This window comes from Chelonia mydas, chromosome 3 (genome assembly GCF_015237465.2).
Source record: "Chelonia mydas isolate rCheMyd1 chromosome 3, rCheMyd1.pri.v2, whole genome shotgun sequence".
Classification (NCBI taxonomy): Eukaryota; Metazoa; Chordata; order Testudines; family Cheloniidae; genus Chelonia; species Chelonia mydas.
In genome coordinates, this window is record NC_057851.1 from 130,538,010 (window position 1) to 130,559,401 (window position 21,392).

At 43.6% G+C, this 21,392-nt stretch overlaps 1 protein-coding gene across 3 annotated transcripts in view; it reads right to left on the minus strand.

Annotated features, from left to right (window-relative positions):
* Positions 1-16,879, minus strand: part of LYST (lysosomal trafficking regulator) — a 169,026-nt gene extending 152,147 nt beyond the window's left edge. Inside the window, exon 1 of one of the 3 annotated variants that reach the window (XM_037895287.2) lies at positions 16,725-16,879. The gene's annotated coding sequence lies outside the window, so the exon portion shown is untranslated. The remainder of the gene's footprint in view (positions 1-16,724) is intronic. The other 2 variants (XM_037895289.2, XM_037895288.2) reach the window with 2 other exon arrangements.
* Positions 16,880-21,392: the final 4,513 nt, after the last annotated feature.

Here is a 21,392-nt window from a genome sequence, read left to right on the forward strand (position 1 = left end):
GAGTGATCCCGAATAGGGTCACCTAGGGGAAACAGGGGAAGTTTTCAATGCTAGCCCTTAAACCACAAACAATTCAACAAGTAATCCACCCTGCCCCGTTTGATGAGATCTGGGTCACATAACCACACTTTCCCAAACGTGCCGTGGTTGTGGTTGGAAGGGATCACTGTGTATTGCAAGCAGCATTGAAAAAGAAGGGGGCAGGATGGCAGCTTCCTGTTTGTCTCCCTTCTCCCCCAACCTGGTGCCACTTTTGTAAAAGACACACACACACATTCTATTTGGGGGGCTTTACACTCGTGGCTGTCCACCATCCAGGTTGCTAGGAGAAAGGGGGCTTTTCTCCAGTTCCAACCTGTGATCCCAAGGATGTCTTCACAAAAGCAGCAGCACAAAACCTCTCGCCCATGCCTCATGGCCTTACTCACCATGGCTGGAGCAGCAAACTAACTCTTGCAATAGCCAGCCAGTGGTTACATTGTGGCTTGCAGGGAAGTGCATTGAGGGGTGTTGGCTTTTTAATAAAAAAAAATAACCTTGCACCAGAAACAATGTATGTACTGTCAATGCTACTCTTGTGCTTTGCATTCCTTGCAGCTGAAAACTTGTCCACTGGCACATCCTCCACACTGGGATAGAGACTTTCCCACATTAGAAGGTGGACAAAGATGACTCAGGAGGACACGTTCAATGAGTTCATGTGGCCACTGAAAGTGACAAGACGGAGCTCAGAGCATGGATGATTAAACTGTCCGAGAACCTGGACATGGACAGAAGAGCATGCACGGAACAAAAGACAGTGTGCCACACAGGAAGAGATGCTGCAAATTAGGAAGGAGCAATCAGACATGTTAAGGCGTCTGGTTGAGGTTCAAGAAAGGCACCTGGATGCGAGAGTCCCTCTGCAGCCTATGCTGAACCTGCTGCCATCACCACCCAGTTCTACATCCTCCTCCCACAAACGTCCTATGAGACTGCAGGGCCGAGAGTGGGGGATTGGGTATCCCTTGCACGCAACACCAGGGGAGGGTACAAGGACCAGAAGGCGCCCATTCCCACACCTATGATTGCTATTGCAGTACATCTGTAAGCAAGCTTCCTTGTTTCTCCCCACCCGACAGTGTTATGAGCCCTTTTGCCATAGGTTATCTTACTTTTCTTTGCTGTCTGTGTGTTTGCGCATAATAAAACTCAACAGATTGAAGAGAAAAGGCTCTTTTTCATTCAACACACGGTGGTTGGTGGGGGTGGAGTTTATGGGGAGAAAATGCACTAGAGGGTACAGTTTGGTAAGGAACAATACAGATAAGTGTCACATTACTCTGGGTCATTGAAAATGAGTTTCAGCAAAGCCTCACAGAGACACAGAGCCCCTCAATGTGCCCTTCTTATTGGCCCAGTGTTAGGCTGCTCGGCAATCTGCCTCAACCCCCCACCCTGGTGGAAACTTTCCTCTTTGTTTCATAGACATTATGGAGCACACAGCAGGTAGCAATAACAACGGTTATTTGACTGAGGTCTAACCTAGTAAGCAAACAATGCCAGCGACCTTTTAAACATCTAAAGGCACATTCCACGACCACTGTGCACTTGCTCAGCCTATGGCTGAGCCAATCTTTACTGCTGTCCAAGCTGCCTGTGTACGGCTTCCTGAGCCATGGGAGCAAGAGGCAGGCTGGATCACGACTGGCATTTCAACATCACCAATCGTTATTTTGCAGTCTAGAAAGAAAGTCCCGGCTTGCAACTTTCTGAACAGACCTACGTTCCTAAAGATGTGTGCATCATGCACCTTTCCTGACCATCCCACACTGATGTTCGTGAAATGGCCCGTGATCCACCAGCTCTTGCAAAACCATTGAGAAGTACCCCTTTCGGTTTATGTACTCTTTGGCAAGGTGGTCTGGTCCCATAATAGGGATATGTGTTCTGTCTATCACCCCACCATAGTTAGGGAAACCCATCATGGCAAAAACATCCACTATGTCTGCACGTTGCCCAGAGTCGCTACCCTTCTTAGCGGAAGTCTGTTAATAACCCTGCAAAACTTGGATCACAACAGATCCCGTGGTAGATTTACTCACTCCAAATTGATGCCCCACTCACCGGCAGCAGTCTGGCGTTGCAAGCTTCCACAAAGCTATCACTTCTTCACTGTCAGAGCAGCTCTCATTTTAGTATTGCTGTGCTTCGGGGATGGGGAAAGATCTTCACACAGTTCCTGGAAAGTGCCCTTACGCATTTGAAAGTTCTGCAGCTGCTGCTCATGATCCCATAGCTGCATAATGATGCAGTCTCACCAGTCAGTGCTTGTTTCCCAAGCCCAGAAACAGCGCTCAACCGTCAAGGTGATGCATGACTGTTGCCAGCAACTACAAATTACTCTGCTCTGTGTCTTCCACCAGGGCTGCTTGCATGGCATCACAGCATTCTGTGCAGCAGCTCATGTATTGGCTGCGTAAATACTGCAGGATAAGGTGCAAAGTGTTTGTAATGCTCACAACAGTGTACAGCTGACTGGGGTCCATGCTTTTCGTGCTATGGCGCCTACACGGGTAACTCAGGCTTAAGAAAAAGGCATAAAAAAGGCTGGGTTTGTTTGCCATTGATTTCAGGGAGGGAAGGAGAGAGGTAAATGCATCATGGGAGGCTAACGCCATGTTCCCATAACAACCTGCGCCAAGGTTTTGGTCCCATAAGGCACTGCAAGCCCAACCCAAAATTCCACTATGTGCACTGCGGGATAGCTACCCACAGTGCAGCACTTCATGCATCGATGTAAGCCCTGCTAGTGAGGATGCACTCTGCCAACACAATGAGCATAGTGTGGACATGCAAGATCGACTTGCTTAAATCGGAGGCTTGATGTCAACTTACATGAAGTCGTCTTAACTTTGTAGCGTAGACATGGCCTCAGCCACACAAAAAAACCCTTAACTTCAGGGTGGTAGTGCTTTTACTTCAAGTTGGCTGGCTTATCAGAGGGGCAAGGAAAAAGTAAGGGTATGACTACACTGCAATTAAAAACCCGTGGCTAGCCCAGGCCAGCTGATTCAGGCTCATGGGGCTATTTAATTGCAATATAGATGTTCGGGCTAAGGCTGCAGCCCAAGCTATGGGACTTTCCCACCTCACAGGGTCCCAGAACCCTGACTACTGCCTGAGCCCAAACATCTACACCACAACTGAACAGCTCCTTAGCCTGAGCCCCATGAACTTGACTCAGCCGGCACAGGCCAGCTGCAGGTGTCTACCTGAAGTATAGACATACCCTAAGACAGGGGTTCTCAGGACCAATTATTTGGTGGCCTCAAGAGTGTGGCCACCAACTCTTGCTGATGGCCGCTCTCACACTTTTTCCTAAAATACTTTAGGAAAAAATAAATAAATATGCACATATACACATCCAAATCATTGTAATTTATTTATAGCTAGCTAGTAAATCTGTTGTGAAAAGTTAAGTTAACAAAACATACACATATCACTTTTCACAGCAGACTTACTCAGCCCTGGCAAGTGTGGGGACAAATTAAGCCCCGGATGGGGGGGTTGGGGTAGGCAATGGGGGTCAGAGGACAGAGCCCGAAGCCATGCAGCTGAAGCCTGAAGCCCTGTGGCCAGAGCCTGCTGCCCCACCACCCCAGGACTGAAGCCCAAAGCCTGAGTCCTCTAGTGTTGTGCCTTGGAGGGTGGAAGGGGGAGAGGAAAGGGGAGGCAGGGCCCAACCCCCTATTGGCGGCTCCAGAGAACACCACCAAGGCAGTGTATCCGAGAGCAAAGGGGAGGGGCCACTGCTTCCCCCATCCCCACCTCAGTTACATCTCAGAAGTTTGTGGCCGCATTTGAGTAACGTTGCCCTAAGAGGGGAAAGGTGAGTTAGCACAATTCGTTAGCTGCTAACATGACCACTTTGTAGTGTGGATACAGGTTAACACAGCTCAAATGGTGTTCATTCTCTAATGCCTTCCCACAATTCCCTCCCGAGTGCCTAGAAAGGGCAGACAAATTCTCCCATAATTCACTGTGAATGAATGCTTAGCCTGACTCCAGTTACACAAAGGGCCACAGCCCCAGAAGACTTAGTACCATACCAGTATGGACAAAGCAACACATATATTATTTTGTAGTGATGCTGGCTGCTCACAGTTGAGCTAGGCTAACTCAGGTCACTCAAGTGAACTCTGCACAGCAGCAGCAGCAAGCACTGGAGTGATTCATGGGTGAAAAGGGGACTCAGAAGAAGTGGAGTAGTGGAGGCCCTACTTTTTGCAATAGCAGGGAGACTCCGGAGGGGTGAGAAGATACAAGAGACACCTTCAACAGCTGGAGATTAAGTTTCCAAATGTGTCAGACTAACTAGCCAAAGATATATATAAAATATAGAATTCCAAAGTGAAGTCCAGGGACAGCACCTTGGTGGAAATTTCAGCATTTGGAGGCAGAAGTGAGGTTGCCTCAAGACCTTACTGCTAGGAAGGCACCCTTGCATATCTACATCTGCCTGTTAGGTCTAGTTCTTAGGCTTAAAATCTAATTCATAGGTGTAAAAACATTACCAGACATCTCTTAGCCATAATAATGTTTTTACTTTTGTTTCAATGATCTTTCATTTTTCTGAATTTGTTGGCAGCTAGAGATGTAGCATTGATAACATTCTTATATGTATGCCTCAATCTTCCCAAAGAATGAATATCTTCCAACTGCAATAAAGCCTGAAAGTTATAAAATTCTGTAATAGTAAACAATGTGACTTTTCTCCCCCTTATGTTATAGTTTTTTTTTTTTAAATCATAAATTGTAAGAAATCAAACTGATATTCAGATTTTTCTTTCCCTCCTAAGGCCAATATCTTTCCTTGAGTTAATATTTGTGGTGCTTTATTTAGTCCATGCATGAGTAACATATTGTTACAAAGCTCATTACTCCTATTGTCAGTTAGCTACTGTTGGTACAGTGCTTTGAACATGTATATTGCTAAACACACTACTTAGGTAAAACATGCAGATAATCTAATTGAAATTGTGATGTCTTCAATAATTTTGATCTTTCTAAATAAATCCTTTTAGGTTTGATAAACATTGAGCCAGGAAATCTCTAATTAGGAAAGCTAGTGCAAGAGAATATTATCCTATTGTCACCCGGATGAATAAACTAGATGCCATAGAGATTGTATTTCTAATGTTTACTGCATTCCGCACAAAGTTAATATTTTAACATATACATCAAATTAAAGTGGAATTAAATGCTTGATCAAGAAGTCTCTCAGGCAAGTACAGTGGCCGCCATCCAAGAAATCAATGTTTGTCTAAGGTTACTATAAAATATCTGAAATACTGGTTATTTACTATTCTATACAGTATATAGAGTATTTACAGAAGTATCCCATTTGCTATGATGTGACAACTGTTGGTAAATGCTGCCTTTTAAAACTACTATTACTGTATGTCTATATTAACTCCCCATACTAAATCTAGACAATTGCTTTACTATAGTTGGGAGATGACAGCATCGCCTACTATAAAGGTGGCCTCACAGTTCACTGTAAGACCTTATTTTCAATTGCTTATAACTTTGCCAAACTTTAACTGTTTGGACTGAAAATTTCCATGCAGGATGTCAGTCCCAGGCTGACATTTTTAGGAAGATTTCAGCTAAAACATTTCAAGTGTTTCAGAGAATGAGGCAAGAGAAAATAACTTTTTCAAAGTTAAAAAATTCTGACTTTTTCCTCTGTGAAGCTCTAGTACCCTGCATCCTTTAAAGGAAGGAGTTGAAATTTGTCAGGGGATGGCCTTTGTGACAGGGATGTTCCTTTGCCATCACTGTGAAAATCATCCACATTTAGCCATTATATATCTTTAGAAAAGAAGATCAGTTTGCACATGCTTAGTAAAGACTTGAGTTTAACAGCTACAAACTGACAATTCTGTCCTCAATGCGCACGCTCAAGCTGCTTATAGAGCCTAATGCTGACCAGACTGCATAAGTGCCATTCCCACACAGCAACTGAGCAAGCTCCAGCCCTCACAGGTTCTACATGTGACTAGACTCAGCAAATACCATTCCCACAGAGCATGCTCCCGCCAATCCAGAGCTACAAGGGTGAAGCCAGACTTTCTACTGCCCAGCTGCTTCAGGCTGCATGGTGGCAGCATATAATGTACATGTAGCTACACACCATAGCAAAAAGAGTATTATGTCAACACTGCAGTGTGTAGTTACAGATGCCAGTGAGAAGCTCTGGGAGAGGGGAAGCAGCAAGAAAGGGCTTCAGCTGATCCCTCATTGCTGAAGCCTTTCATTATGGCCAGGAAAGGTTCTAGCAGGGGGACAGCAGCAAGGAGCTAGTGAACTCCTTTCCTGCTTCTTCCCCCCTGCCAGAGTCTCTCTGCTACAGGAGTCCTTGCCTGTGGTGGGGAAGGGCTCCAGGAGCAGGAAGCTCCCCTGCCAGAGCCTTTCCCCACTGAAGTTTTTTCCTGCAGCAGGGAAAGGCTCCTGCAACCGAGAGGCAGCAGGACACTACACAGAAAGGGGGAAGGAAAAAAAAAAGGGGGGGGAGGGGAAAGCAGTGTAGATAGGAAGGCACAGCTTGGATGAATAAAGAGCCATGTAGGGTATGTACCTGAGTGCAAACCACACCGTTCAGGTGTGTGTGTACTATACTTGCCTAAGCCAGGGGAGGCTAAGAGCTAGTCTACACTGGCAGCACTTTAACGTGCCTTGTGTAGTCGCGGCACAGCGACTTAAAAAAAAACACAAACCACCTCAATGGGGGGCGCGGCTCCCAGCGCTGGGACACTGTTTACACTAGTGCTTTACAGCACTGAAACTTGCTGCGCTCAGGGGGGTGTTTTTTCAAACCCCTGAGTGAGAAAGTTGCAGCACTGTTAATTGCCAGTGTAGACAAGCCCTAGGCCTCCCCAAACCTCGGCTAATGCTCCCCATCATGGCACTGGGATGGGCTGCAGTGGGGCTCGGGGCTCCTCCAGCCTCAGCGGGAGTTGAGGGTGGGGCCTCCTCAAATGCAGGGTTCACATGCTGCCCCTGGCATCTACACTGCTACTTAAACATATGTACTTGGGTAGCCCCCAACACACTTTACACAATGCTAAAAGAAGAATGCAATGTAAATGTAAGCCTAAGGGTCTCAAGTCAGACACCCATAAAGAAATGTTCAGTTTAAGTGACTTAACTAACATCACACAGGAACTTTGTGACATAGGCAGAGCCAGAATCCAGTTATCCATGGCAGCATTCAACTGCCTTAATCTCAAAACCATCCCTTCTCCTCCAGCAATCTATGCCTCATTTGCGACACACCTTCCAACTTCTGCAATAAATGAAGCACAAATCCTCAAGACAACAGCCTCTTTTATTACACAATCCTAATTCATCCCCAGAGTGGGTACTTCCTATGCACTGAATGAGATAGGGGTCCTGTGGAAAAAAATAGCATGCAATCATGTAACTAAAGACTATCCTACGGGATAGGCACAAGGGGACAGAATTAAGTTTGCACAGGCAACCTTAAGTCTTGTTTCATAGTAGCTGCCGTGTTCGTCTGTATCCGCAAAAAGAAAAGGAGTACTTGTGGCACCTTAGAGACTAACAAATTTATTTGAGCATAAACTTTCGTGAGCTACAGCTCTAGCTCACGAAAGCTTATGCTCAAATAAATTTGTTAGTCTCTAAGGTGCCACAAGTACTCCTTTTCTTAAGTCTTGTGTTTCCTAACTTTTGAGTGCTTGACTTTCCAACCTTAATGTTCTTTTAATATTGTAAATATAATTAGCCACACAAAACTAAGATGCATCTGACTCAACTGAAAAAAGACTGGCTAATTAGAAGTAAGTTTCCCTTTACATCTGCTACAGATATTGCCAAATACAAAATACCCCTGATTGCTTAGCTGCTGACATTTCCTGTATTTTGTTAATAGGCTCTCTCTGGTTATGTCAAAAGACACCTTACAAAGGAGCTCACTAAAAAACAACTTTATTTGCAGTTATTACAGGCATAAAAGCATAACAATACCTATACCAGCCCAAGGTACTTTACTTAAAAGCCCACAAACAAAGACAAAAAACAAGCAATTTGCCAATAAGCCAGTTAAAATGAAGAAAATACCTCTCTCAAGCACCATTCTCCTCCCCAGAAGTCCTGGTTTACAACAACAAAAAAGCTTTGCAGCATGCCATGCAGGTAAAAAAATTCAAGCTATTTTGGATCAAGGAAGGGAGCAAATGCCCAAGTCTTTATAAAGACTTTCTACCCAGCTGCTTCCTCCCATATCTAGAGAGCACAGGTGGACTAAAAAAAATAAAAAAAACAATGATTAAAAATTGGATTTAAAAAACAAATCGAGGGTTTTTTTAAATAAACCTACTTTAAATTAAATTATTTTAAAAACCTGTGTTAAGGCCTAAGCTTACTACAACCTATTTTTTATTAAAATAAAATACTTTCACAGTCCATGTTTCCTTCAAGTCTCAAAAAAAAAATCAAACCACTGAACAAGTGAAGTCACTGGGTGTGACATTCTATACCTTGGGGAAGCGTACTGTAACCCCATACTCCTCATTTTCATACAATCGCAATCTTGCATATAAAGCATTCCTTGTAAGGTATCAGGTATGATCTGCTGAAAGTCATTTCTCTATCCATATATATGTATCATTAATGCATATGAAGTTATAAGAATTGTGTTGTACGGTGGTCACTAAAAATGCTGTAGGTTGGGGAAATCAGCCAGATATTAGCTCCCCAGAGGCTACAGCAAGGAAAGTAACCAGCACCTGGGCGGGGTGTCAAACAACCCATCAACAACCATTGTCCAGCAAGGGAGCTACAATGCAATGACTCAGCTGCATGAAGTCATATCTGGGAAATTGCTCAACCTTGCTGGGTGACTCAGCAACGCCCCCAAGACATGCCTGGGCTTATGCGCCCCAAGCACATGGACTGAGGGTATAAAACAGACAGAGTGGACACATACTGGGCCCCTCTCCTGCCCCTATCTACGCTACAAGCAACCAAGACATGGAGAAGACGACAAAACTCCAACACAGGAGATTGTTCCTTAAACCTGGGCCAAACCTGTATATTAAGGACTGCAATATCCAGTGGGGTGAGAAAAACTGCTTAACTAGTTGCTGCCCAGTCTAATAGGATTGAGAGTTTAGACTCAATGCTTATATTGTATTTCTTTTGGTAACTATCACTTAAAAATCTACCCTTTATAGTCAATAAATTTGCTTAATTGTTTATCTTTATCAGTGAGTTTGTATAAAGCATGGGGCAAATCTGCTCAGGTTTGACAAAGGCTGGTGTATATCCACTTTCCATTGTTGAAATGGTGAAGCAATTAATACATTTGAATTGCCCATCTTGAGCAGTGCAAGACAGTATATTCCTGGTGTACAGTGCTGGAGGATTTGGCTCTGGTGCCTTTCTCTGTGTGATTCATGAGTCGCTCTGGGAGCATTCATGCAATCCAGCTGGGTCTGGGGGTTCCACATGCAGTTGTGCGGTGTGAGCACAACGCCTGGAGGGGCTTGCTACTAGTCACTAGCAAGACACAGAGAGATAGCCCAGGCTAGAGACAGTTAAATGGGCACAGTGTCCTGCAGTCCCAGGTTGCACCTTGGGGGGATCCCGTCACACTGGGTAAGCACCTGAATCCACAGTGCGTTGACGTACTAAACCAGCTTTTGACAGCAGTCGCCTCTTCTGCAGATGCAGAAAAAATATTTTCTTTATTTCAATTTATTCAACTAGATCAGTTCTAGGACTAGTTCATTCAAAGTTAAGAAACTGAGTGGGAGTTCAAAAGCAGGAAAGCTTGTTTTCCTCTTCTGATCCATGACTTAAAACAATGAGGTCTGAGAGAAAGGGTGCTAGAAAATCTTGAAAGACATGGTGATCAGAAACAATCCATTCAATTCATTAAACACAGTTAATACTTCCTTTGTTTAATATGTCAGTTAATTAGTTGACACTAAAGAATTTTAATCGAAATATGTTTTGCATTTAAAACTATTTGAATACTGTGTTTGTACATGTGATTTAAATTTCTAACCAAAAGAGCAAGTAAAAATTAAATCTAGTAAATAAGAAATGCATCATTCACCATTTTCTAATTAAAAAAGTAAAAAATTATATAGCTTAGCTTAAATTTACTATCCTAATTAGCAAAAAGCAGCACCAAATTTAGTGTAAACGATATGTTTAGCTACAAATTAACATAAGAATCAGCATTTCATTAGAAAATAAATATAAATGCAAATCAAGATTAAAATCAATTTAAATCAAGCTTTCTTTATTGCTGATTTAAATTATTAAAATTGATGATTTAAGTCACTGATTTAAATAGATCTACTTTGAGAGAGCACCAGTTTGAATACATTCTTTGATCTCAGTTGTAGCAGTATGTCACAGAAAGAGAAGCAAGTCTTTCAATCAGACAAGTCCCAGGCAACTTAGGACTTTATAAATCAAAACCAACACCTTAAACTCAATCAGGAAACATACGGAAAACCAGTGCAGATTGCAAAGCAGACCACAGGAAGATACTCCACTTAAAAAGCAAGCTGATGCATTTTATTCCAGTTTCGGTTTCCCCAACAGATTTAAAGTGTATCCTCCTTTAATGTGTTGTACTGTAGTCCAAATATGGTTCAGTAAAGGTATGAAACATGGTAGAAAAGCCCACATCTGGGAACACAGTCACAACCTCCTCGTCTAACATACAAAAAAGTTGCCATCACTAGTACTGAAAACTGATCTTCCAACAATAAATGGGATTCTAGTCAGACCCTGAAACTGTGAACATGAGGAACAAATTGCCAAAATGTGCCCTCAGCAGGCAGCTATGCTTTGCCAAGTCTTGAGGCTGTTTCCCCTCCAAACCCTTCAACTCCCACACCCAACATCACTGCTGTTTTATCTGTGTTGGGACTCAGCCAGCTCACTCTCTTCCATGCCCCAATCCCAACCAGGTACTAAGGAAGGCATTCCACTGCACCATTTGAATCAGAAGACAAATAAAGTTGAGCATCCTTTGTATCCTGAAGGCAGCAACTCATGTTCCCTCACTAACCTTTCTAAAGCCCTCACGTATAAGAAGTCAAGACGGCACCCTGAAGAGTTTTATATAGGAGTCCTTTCAAGGCAAACAAGCATTTGGAAGTCAGGAACACCTTTGATCAACAGTATCAAAGGTAACTGACTGATCATATGATAGCATGGATACTTGATCCTATCTAAAAGCTATCACCCTCATAGAAGAATCCATCACAAGATCAAGCAATGCCAGTACTGCACTCTCTGTCCCATACTTAAGTCAAAAAATAGTTTGACAAGGGCCAAGGAATTCCAAAGCATCTAAATATGAGAGTTTACTCATCACTAACTTTTCTTCTTTTCAATAATCTAAACCAGAAACGATTAGACACAAGACAACAGTTAACCAGCCTGTCAATGTCAAGTGATGGCTTCTTGATTAAAAGCTATACAACGCCTGCTCTCCATTAACTCAGGGCCTAGCACCTCCACAGTAGCCTTCGTCAGCCAGGAAGGAGATGATCCAGAGCAAGGCTGTAGCATGAAGTTCTTTGGAGAGGACAGAATCTTATGTCATCTCTAGAAGAAAAAGTGAACGCCTTAACATCAAAGGTCAAAATCTGCTGTTGCAACATAATCCTCTCATGATTAAGTCAATCCCTTCTCCCCTCACAAAAAAGCCAAAAACACCCAACAAAACCTCTCTAAAATGTCACTGTAAATGATGTTACTGATTTTGATGAGAAGCTGGGGTATCAAAACTGCAGAATGATTAGAACACAAAGACATCCAAACTACAGTATAAGCTAGAGTTGTCAATGCAATTATTTCGCTGCATGCTCAAAGGTAGAATCTCAAAACTAAAAGCCACTATGTTATCAGAAATGCTTTTGTTTATATTTCACAATATTTACAGACACTTTCAATATAAAGACAATCTTTCATCAAAATAAACTTAAATACAGGATTCTTATATGTAAAAAATATTAATGTGTATGTTATAGTTATCTAGAAGGAATGCTGAATTCTTGAGAACCCTTACTAAAACACTCATTTATCAAAAAGTTTGTATTTTAAGAGTTTCTTGCTTCTATGTTTGCATACCAGACATTTAACTTCTCAACATGTTCCATACGAATATCAAAGGTACTCCTACATAAGAATGGCCATATGGTCCACCTAGCCCTGTATTCTCTCTTCTGAAACTGGCTGGTGCCAGATGCATCAAAGGGAATGAACAGAACAAGGCAATTGAGTGATCCATCCCCTCTCATCCAGTCCCAGCTTCTGACAGTCCAAGGTTTAGGGACACCCAGAGCATGGGGTTGTGTCCCTGACCATCTTGGCTAATAGTCACTGACGGACCTATCCTCCATGAACTTATCTAATTCTTTTTTGAACCCAGTTATACCTTTGGCCTTCACAACATCCCCATGCAACAAGTTCCACAGGTTGACCGTACACTGCGTGAAGTACTTCCCTAAGTGTGTTTTAAACCTGCTGCCTTTTCATTTCATTGAGTGACCCCTGGTTCTTGTGCTATGTGACGGGGTTAATAAGGAAGTTTTATTTACTTTCTTCACACTGGTCATGATGTTGTAGGTCTTTATAAAACCTCCCTTAGCTGTCTGTTTTCTAAGCTAAACAGCCCCAGACTTCTTAATCTCTTCTCAAATGGAAGTTGTATAGAGAAGCGCAACAAAAATGAACCTTTCCCAATTCTAATATATCTTTCTGAGATGGAGCAAAATCAGAACTGCAATCAGTATTTGTGTGTGCATACCATTGACTTATGTAGTGACATCATCATATTTTCTGTTTTATCCCTTTCCTAAGGGTTCCTCACATTGTTAGGTATTTTTTGACTGCCACTGCACACAGAACAGATGTTTTCAGAGAACTGTCCATGATGACACCAAGATCTCTTTCTTGAGTGGTACCAACTAATTTAAAACCCATCACTGTGTATGTACAGTTGGGATGTTTTCTAATTTGCATTACTTTGCATTTATCAACACTGAATTTCATCTGTCATTTTACTGCGCAGTCACCCAGTTTTGTGAGACCCTTTTGTAAGTCTTTGCTATCAGCTTTGGACTTAACTATCTTGAGTACTTTTGTATTGTCTGCACACTTCGTTCCCCCTTTTTCAAGATAATTAATGAACAGCACTAGTTCCAGTACAGATTCTTGAGACCCCACTATTTACCTCTCCAGTGTGAAAACTATTTATTCCTACCGTTTGTTTCCTATATTTTAGGCAGTTACTGATCCAAGACCTTCCCCTCTTATCCCATGACTTCTGGCTATGCTCAAGAGCCTGTGGTGACAGACCTTGTCAAAGGCTTTCTGAAAGGTCAAGTACACTATATCCACTGGATCAACCTTGTCCACCCTCAAAGAATTCTAATACATCCTGATCCCTTCTCTCATTTTCTTACACTCTGCAGTGCAAAAGTGACAGGGAGAGGCATAAAGTTGATTATGCACGGATAGGAGAAGCAAAAGCTATATTTGGGGGGGGGGGGGGGGATATTTATAAACCTGTAGGTACTAATTTAATTTTTGACAGGATTCTCTGTTAGCTTTCAATTTAAAAGTGATGAATTATCTTAAATGCTACCTATCTACCTCTGAACAGGAAAACATTCCCAGATTATTTCAAACACAGAAAGTTCCTCCCTAGACTTTTTATAAACCAGGATAAAACTACATCCCAAATCTACTGTGCTTTCAACATTAGTTTTGTTAGTTCAACTTCTATTCCCAGAAGAATTCTGCACCACTATGTGCACACAGAATTCATGTCCTCCAGAAATTTTTTTTTCCCCTCAATAGAATATAGATTCTGCTGGAGAAGTGCTGCAGTTACACCTTTCACCCAGTAGGTACTGCTGTGGCACCAGAAGAGGGCAGCAAGCCAGCAGAGAGGCTGTGTTCCTCACAGTGTGGCAAGGTGAGGAGGCAGGGACAGAGAGTGGAGCACACTGGGATGCTCAGGAGCTAGTTGGGTGACAGCACTGAGCCAGGGGCTAATGGGAGGGGGCACACTGGGACAGGGGGTCAGATGTGCCTAAATGAATGGGAGAGGCTTGGGGTCTGCAGGGAGAGGCTCCCCAAACTCCCTGTCTCTCCCCCCTCCAAAAAAACAACACAAAAAACAAAAAAAACCCACCATCCTCAACCCTAAAACAACCCTGTTCCATACTTCCCCCACTCACACCCAACAACCCTCCCCAGGCTCCTTCCCAGCAATTACTTCCCTCTCCCTCAGCTCCTCTATTACCCCTGATTCCCCCAAGCCTTTGCATGGCTTCTGAGGGGTGCTGGAAATACACTTCTGTATTTGAGTAAGAATTCTTTAAACCACAAATTCTATATTAATATGACTAGTAAGGAATCCTTGTCAAAAAACATTTCCTGAATCTTTTTTGTCCGTATTAGGGCCATACTTGCTGACAGGATTATATTGTGTTGTTTTGACAAAATATGCAGAATTTTGTAGAATTGTAAAATATTGTGTGCAGAATTTAATTTTTTGGCACAGAATTCCCCCAGGAGTAAACTTCAAGAGGTGTTCGGGTTGGGCATGCAAAGGTCTCCACCCAAGTTTTTACAAAGAGGGATGGGGGGGGGGGGGGAAATAAGAGGGGAGTTAGCATGTCTTGTCATGGTGTAATTTTAAATTGATACTATTAGAAAAATTCCATCAAACTAGACAGAATTCTCATGCACAACTGTGAAAGGTAAAAAAGAACACATTTTCCCCTTCACGCTATTTACGGTGCTCCATGATCTTGAATAATAATTTACTGAGACTTTTTATTTTGATTGTGATAACTGTATGCATACACTATGACTACATGACTGTAAGACAAGACATACACACAGCATAAACATATGCTATAATATTGCCACTAGATTAGTAGGTATTAAATATTTACATTTAATATAAACAAAGAATATCTTGTTCATTCTCTAACATGAACACACTGCAACAGATATATTTAACAAGATACTCCACTGCGCATGCTTCTTCCTTTGGGGAGAGGATAAGAGAACAAACAACAGATACAGATGTTTAGTCACATGGCTTGATGCACTACTGGAAGCACTCAAATAATACAGTGATGAACGTGGCATAAAAACCTAAACAGAATAAGACTTGTTCACATACAAATAGACTATTTAAAATGACAGGTTATTGCTTATGACACTATTCAGTAGGTGAAGGTAAACCTAATGATAGCAAAGAAAATATTGAGCCTTGGAAAGATATAGCAGAGCCATCTAGGGAAGAGAGATATTAAAGTGCTCATGGATACATATAAGATAAGGCCCAGTAAGTAACAAAGGAAGTGACACTATGTAAGTATAACTTGTTTGCTCTTCGCATTGTACAATACAGAAGATGTGAGAAGTTAACTAAACCAATCTGATTATTATTTACTCATTTTATTGAAACTCGTCAATCAAATCATATTACATGAAACAAAAACAGAATGCCTTAATAACACTATCTATCTAACCGCATCTCAAGATACTGGGTGTGCATATCTCATACAACAGCAGGTGTCATCAAGAAAAACATGTCTCAAATATGCTGTGCTACCAGTTGGTTACGGAACTCTGTAAGGCCACTTAACTCATCTAGAAAACACAGTTCAATACACAGCTCAATACACGTTTCCTTGTAAATAACAAAGTTGGCTTAGTCCAATATCTTAGTCTCCTGAAAAACTTTCAAGTTTTCACTTTGAAGATTGGGCGGGGGCGCGGGGAGAATGACCAAGCTTACGACATATGGTAAAACCTGCACTAAGGATCTCCTTAGTTACTTCTGGGTAAGCATTGTCTTCTGTGCCCATCACTCTGTGCCACTCTACAGTACAAGCGTAATGGAGAGGACTATGAAACGAACAACGGTTAAGAAAAGAGTGAAGAAATCATCCAAAAAGGCTCAGGGAAGGGAGAAAGTTACATACCTAAGTTTTCCAGGAAAATGCTATTCCTCTTGTAGATAAAGTATTTTCTGAACTTAGGAACTGACTTTTGCTAATGCCGAGAGCCGCCACCCCCAACACTACAATTTAATGTTTTCGCTCTGCCCGACAGCGGGTGCTCACCGAGGCTAATTAATGCTGTCGCCTCCCGACACCGCCTCTCTAACTCACACAGACAGCCGCGGGGGACCGAGCTCCTGGATGGTCCTTACAGCACCAAGCTCAGCGCTGCCCCGGCCTGAAGAGGCTGGGCCCGGGACCAGCCAGTCGGGGCCAGGGACAGCGGCAGAGGAACCCCAAACACGGCTCTGCCCCAGCTACCAACAAAGTTACCGCCCGCCCACAAGCGGCGCTGAGGGGAGAGGTGGGGAGGGGCTTTGCGTGCCCCGGAGCCGGGGCAACCCCCCTCCCTCGCCGCTCTATGGGTTTGGGGAACCCCGGACTCAGCCAGACACCCCGCCCGCCACCCCGAGGACAGATAAACAAACCCCGTCAGCCTCTCCCCGCCACACACACACACACACACCCCGACAGACAGACACACACCCCTCAGTTCCCTCCCCACCGCACCGCACCGCACCGCACCCGTTCAGCTCCCCTGGAACTTTAGGCCCACACAGACCACGGGACCCCGCTCGGGCACCGGCACCAGCCCCTTACCGGGTCCCGCCGCTGTCACCGCCGCGTCCCCGCGCAGCGCCGGCCGCCCCGCTCTTATCCCTGTGACAGCGGCCGCCCGCCCCTGCCAGGATCCGGCCTCCGCCTGCCGCCGGGACCAGAGCCGACCCCTCCCTCTCCGTCACCCGGGAAACGCTAAGCCCACCCCCTGACCCTCCCGGCCCAGGCGACGCGCCAGAGACCAATCAGGGGCGCCGGCTCACCGCCAGGACATCACGTGCATCCTACGGGCCAATGGGAAACGCAGCCCCGAGCGTGACTGGCGCAGGGGGATGCCTTGGGCGGGGCGCTCTCCTCTACACAGACCTGATCCCCTCATGCCCCTCCCACTAACCCTCCCTCTACACCCCTCCCCCCGTCCTGACTCCCTCCCCCTCCCACTACACCCTTCCCCCCTGCCCTGTCTCCCCCACCCCTTGTTACCCCTCCTAGTCGTCCCTCCAGGTCCCCTTCCCCTTGCATCTGGAGTCACTGGTGGGAACAAGCTGGGGACCCCGGGGCTGGGCTCCGCTCAGTTTCACTGAGGGAGGTTTGCTGGGGGCACTTGGCCTGGTTTACACTTAGAGGTTTCCGCAGGAGACTAGTTCCGGTATGGCTGGTGATTTTTTTCTGCCCTGGTATTATTATACCTGTCCAAGCCCTAGTCTGGGCGTGAGAAAAGTAGTTGGTTTGACTTGAGGGTAGGTGTCAGAGAGGGCTGCTTGCTACCACTAACCCTCTTCAAATGTTCTCTTGAAAAAAATCTTAAAAAGAGGAGAGTGTGTACCTGTGGCTGGATGAAAAATTAGTCATGTGTGTTTCCCTGATGATATAGTCCTGATTGGATCATTGCAAGAGGAGGTGCAAAATTGCTTGAAAGAATGGCATTGGAAGCAGAGAAGAAAGAGCTAAAGATGTCTCACCAGAAGACAGTGGTGACAGTCAGATGTGTTGAAAAGGCAGAGATCGTTTTATCCAAATCTGAGGAGACACTGGAGTGCGTTCAGCACTTCAAACCTGGGTAGGATGACAACAGGGGACACTAACCATCACTTAGGGATCTAACATAGAATTGGACTAACAACTGCAACTCTAGAAAAACTCAGCCACAGCTGGAGAAACCAAGGTATTACCATGAAGTGTTAAATAAAATTGCTGCAGTCTCTTATCTTTAGTATCTTGCTATATGGACATGAGACACGGATGCTAAGGAAACAGGACCTTAAGAGGCTTTCTGCTTCAAAAAAACTGAAATGCTACAGGCAATTGCAGTATGTTAGCTATACTGCACATATGACTAACGAGGAGGTAATTGCCTAGATTTACAGGAATGATATCTCATATCAAGAGACTCAGACAAAGAAAACTTGAGTTTGAAGGACACGTGAATCACATGAACAGAGGAAGATTGCCAAAGACAGTGTTGCAGGGACTGATGGGGGGGCAGGTGTGGTTCCACTATGGGGATGTTTGGATGTGTGGCACACTTCTCAAAACTCTGTAAAGACTGTGAAACATGAAGGAAGATTGCAGGCCAAGGACTTATGCGTTGCATTTACTGTTCATTGTGATGTGACTGGGATGCTTTGCATAATGAAAGAATGCATGTATGTATACTACTATAGCTTATTTCAGTACCTGAATCGGAATAAGCACTCTTATGTTGGTATAATCACATATGCATCCACATAGAGGGGGTTGCTTTAATTATGCTAATACAATTTAACTGGCAAAAAATTTTAAGTGTAGACAAATCTTTTATCTAGCAGACAAGGGCAAAATTCTTCCTCAGGCCCCTTAAGAACACTATAAAAATGGTCTCAGCAACTAATTCACTTTCAGAGAGTCTTCCTGGCAGTTCTGAGCATTCATTACACTAATAACAGTGGGAGTCCAAATGGAGCAACACCCAGGGGTCTCAGAGTAGCAGCTGTGTTAGTCTGTATCCGCAAAAAGAAAAGGAGTACTTGTGCACCTTAGAGACTAGGTCTGTGAAGCTGAAACCAGGAAGGAGGCCAACAAGACACTAAATGCATGCAAAATGTAACATAACGTTGCAGCCACACATGTTCAGTGCAAAGGATAATGATACAAGTGTGTCAGAAGGAGAAACAGTCTATAACTAGGTACAAATATAGGTCTATGTGGGAGGAGATGAATCACTGAGCAAACAGCAGGGACCCAGAACTAGACTGGTGACATTGCTTGACCTATATAAATTTCACATGTCACTAATTGATCATGGCAATATGGAAAGACCAGAGAAGAGATTAGGAGAAAATGATACAATGGGGTGAATGCAGAGATGAATTTAAATAAGAAAGTAATTCTAGACAGAATTTAAGGACACAAAGTCCATCTGCTGACTCCCTCAAAACGTTACACCAACTTAAACTCCCTTTAAACTCATTCTAGGCCTGCTTTAATACATTGAGGCTTGATTCTCATTTACACCAGCGCTTCTCAAGCTATCTGATGTGGGGGACCAGCAATTTTTTTTCCCCAATGTGCGCGCAGACCGGCAGCGGATGGCTCACGGATCAGCACCAGTCTGCGGACCACCACTCTGAGTAGCACTGATTTACACAACTCCCCAGGGTTTTGCCTTTGCCACTTCCACAGGAGGATAGGGGGGACAGGAGGTGTGGCTGTAGCATACTGTTTTAACCCCAAGAGAGTCTAAAGACTTGCCTACATGAGAAAAACCAATTCAACTAAATCAATCTTAAATCAATTAATCTAGTTAAACCAGCGTAAACCCCTACTCCCACATAAATGCACTTCAACCAGTTTAAATCTCACTTAAAAGCAGTTCAGCTAAATTTGGCAATTTAGCTGTGCAAGCTCAACCAATTTAAGCAAGAGTTAAATTGGTTTGATCATGCCTACATAGGGGAGTTGAACTGTTTAACATCAATGTAGTTAAGCTGATATTTTTTTTCTGTATAGAAAAGGCTTAAACTGTGTACCAAAGGAACAGAAGAGAGGAATGCAGATAAAAAAGCAAATAAGATGGTGTAAGAATTTATACATTAAACTCCCTGCTTTGACACTTTTTTTGGCTCCTCATTGTATAGATTACACCAATTCATACTCTTTTTACTATGACTTACATATTGTTAAGGGGCTATCCATAGATCTAGCCGTTCTAAAGTCCAGGTCCACACTAAAAAGTTAAGTTGACCAAGCTAAGTCACTCAGGAGTGCGAAAAATCCACACCCCTGAGCGACATAGTTAGGCCAACCTAAGAATTCTTCTGTCGATGTAGCTGTTGCCTCTTGAGGAGGTGGATTAACTATAGCGATGGGAGAAACCCTCCCGTTGCTATAGTGAGTGGCTACAGTGAAGCACTACAGTGGCACAGCTGTGCTACTGTAGCTGTTTAAGTGTAGACATGGGTGATGTGTTAGCTAACTCAAGGTTAAATCCTAATGAAGAAAAGGCAGTTTGTAGTCTTCACACACTTAGCAGGTAGAGTTAAAGACTCAGCTCCTCCACAGTCTTTATCTCAAGCAGCTAATTTGTGAAAACTAGAAACTGCTTTGACTTCATTAGGATTTTACCCCAAGTTAGTTAACTTGAGTTAGCTAACTCTAGTTAAAAGCACTTTTTGTAGTAAAAAGAAAAGGAGTACTTGTGGCACCTTAGAGACTAACCAATTTATTTGAGCATAAGCTTTCGTGAGCTACAGCTCACTTCATCGGATGCATACTGTGGAAAGTGTAGAAGATCTTTTTATATACACACAAAGCATGAAGAAATACCTCCTCCCATCCCACTCTGCTGCTGGTAATAGCTTATCTAAAGTGATCACTCTCCTTACAATGTGTATGATAATGAAGGTGGGCCATTTCCAGCACAAATCCAGGTTTTCTCACCACCACCCCCCAACACACACACAAACCCACTCTCCTGCTGGTAATAGCTCATCTAAAGTGACCACTCTCCTTACAATGTGTATGATAATCAAGGTGGGCCATTTCCAGCACAAATCCAGGGTTTAACAAGAACGTCTGGGGGGGAGGGGTAGGAAAAAACAAGGGGAAATAGGTTACCTTGCATAATGACTTAGCCACTCCCAGTCTCTATTCAAGCGTAAGTTAATTGTATCAAATTTGCAAATGAATTCCAATTCAACAGTTTCTCGCTGGAGTCTGGATTTGAAGTTTTTTTGTTGTAATATCACAACTTTCATGTCTGTAATCACGTGACCAGAGAGACTGAAGTGTTCTCCGACTGGTTTATGAATGTTATAATTCTTGACATCTGATTTGTGTCCATTTATTCTTTTACGTAGAGACTGTCCAGTTTGACCAATGTACATGGCAGAGGGGCATTGCTGGCACATGATGGCATATATCACATTGGTGGATGTGCAGGTGAACGAGCCTCTGATAGTGTGGCTTATGTTATTAGGCCCTGTGATGGTGTCCCCTGAATAGATATGTGGGCACAGTTGGCAACGGGCTTTGTTGCAAGGATAGGTTCCTGGGTTAGTGGTTCTGTTGTGTGGTATGTGGTTGCTGGTGAGTATTTGCTTCAGGTTGGGGGGCTGTCTGTAAGCAAGGACTGGCCTGTCTCCCAAGATTTGTGAGAGTGTTGGGTCATCCTTCAGGATAGGTTGTAGATCCTTAATAATGCATTGGAGGGGTTTTAGTTGGGGGCTGAAG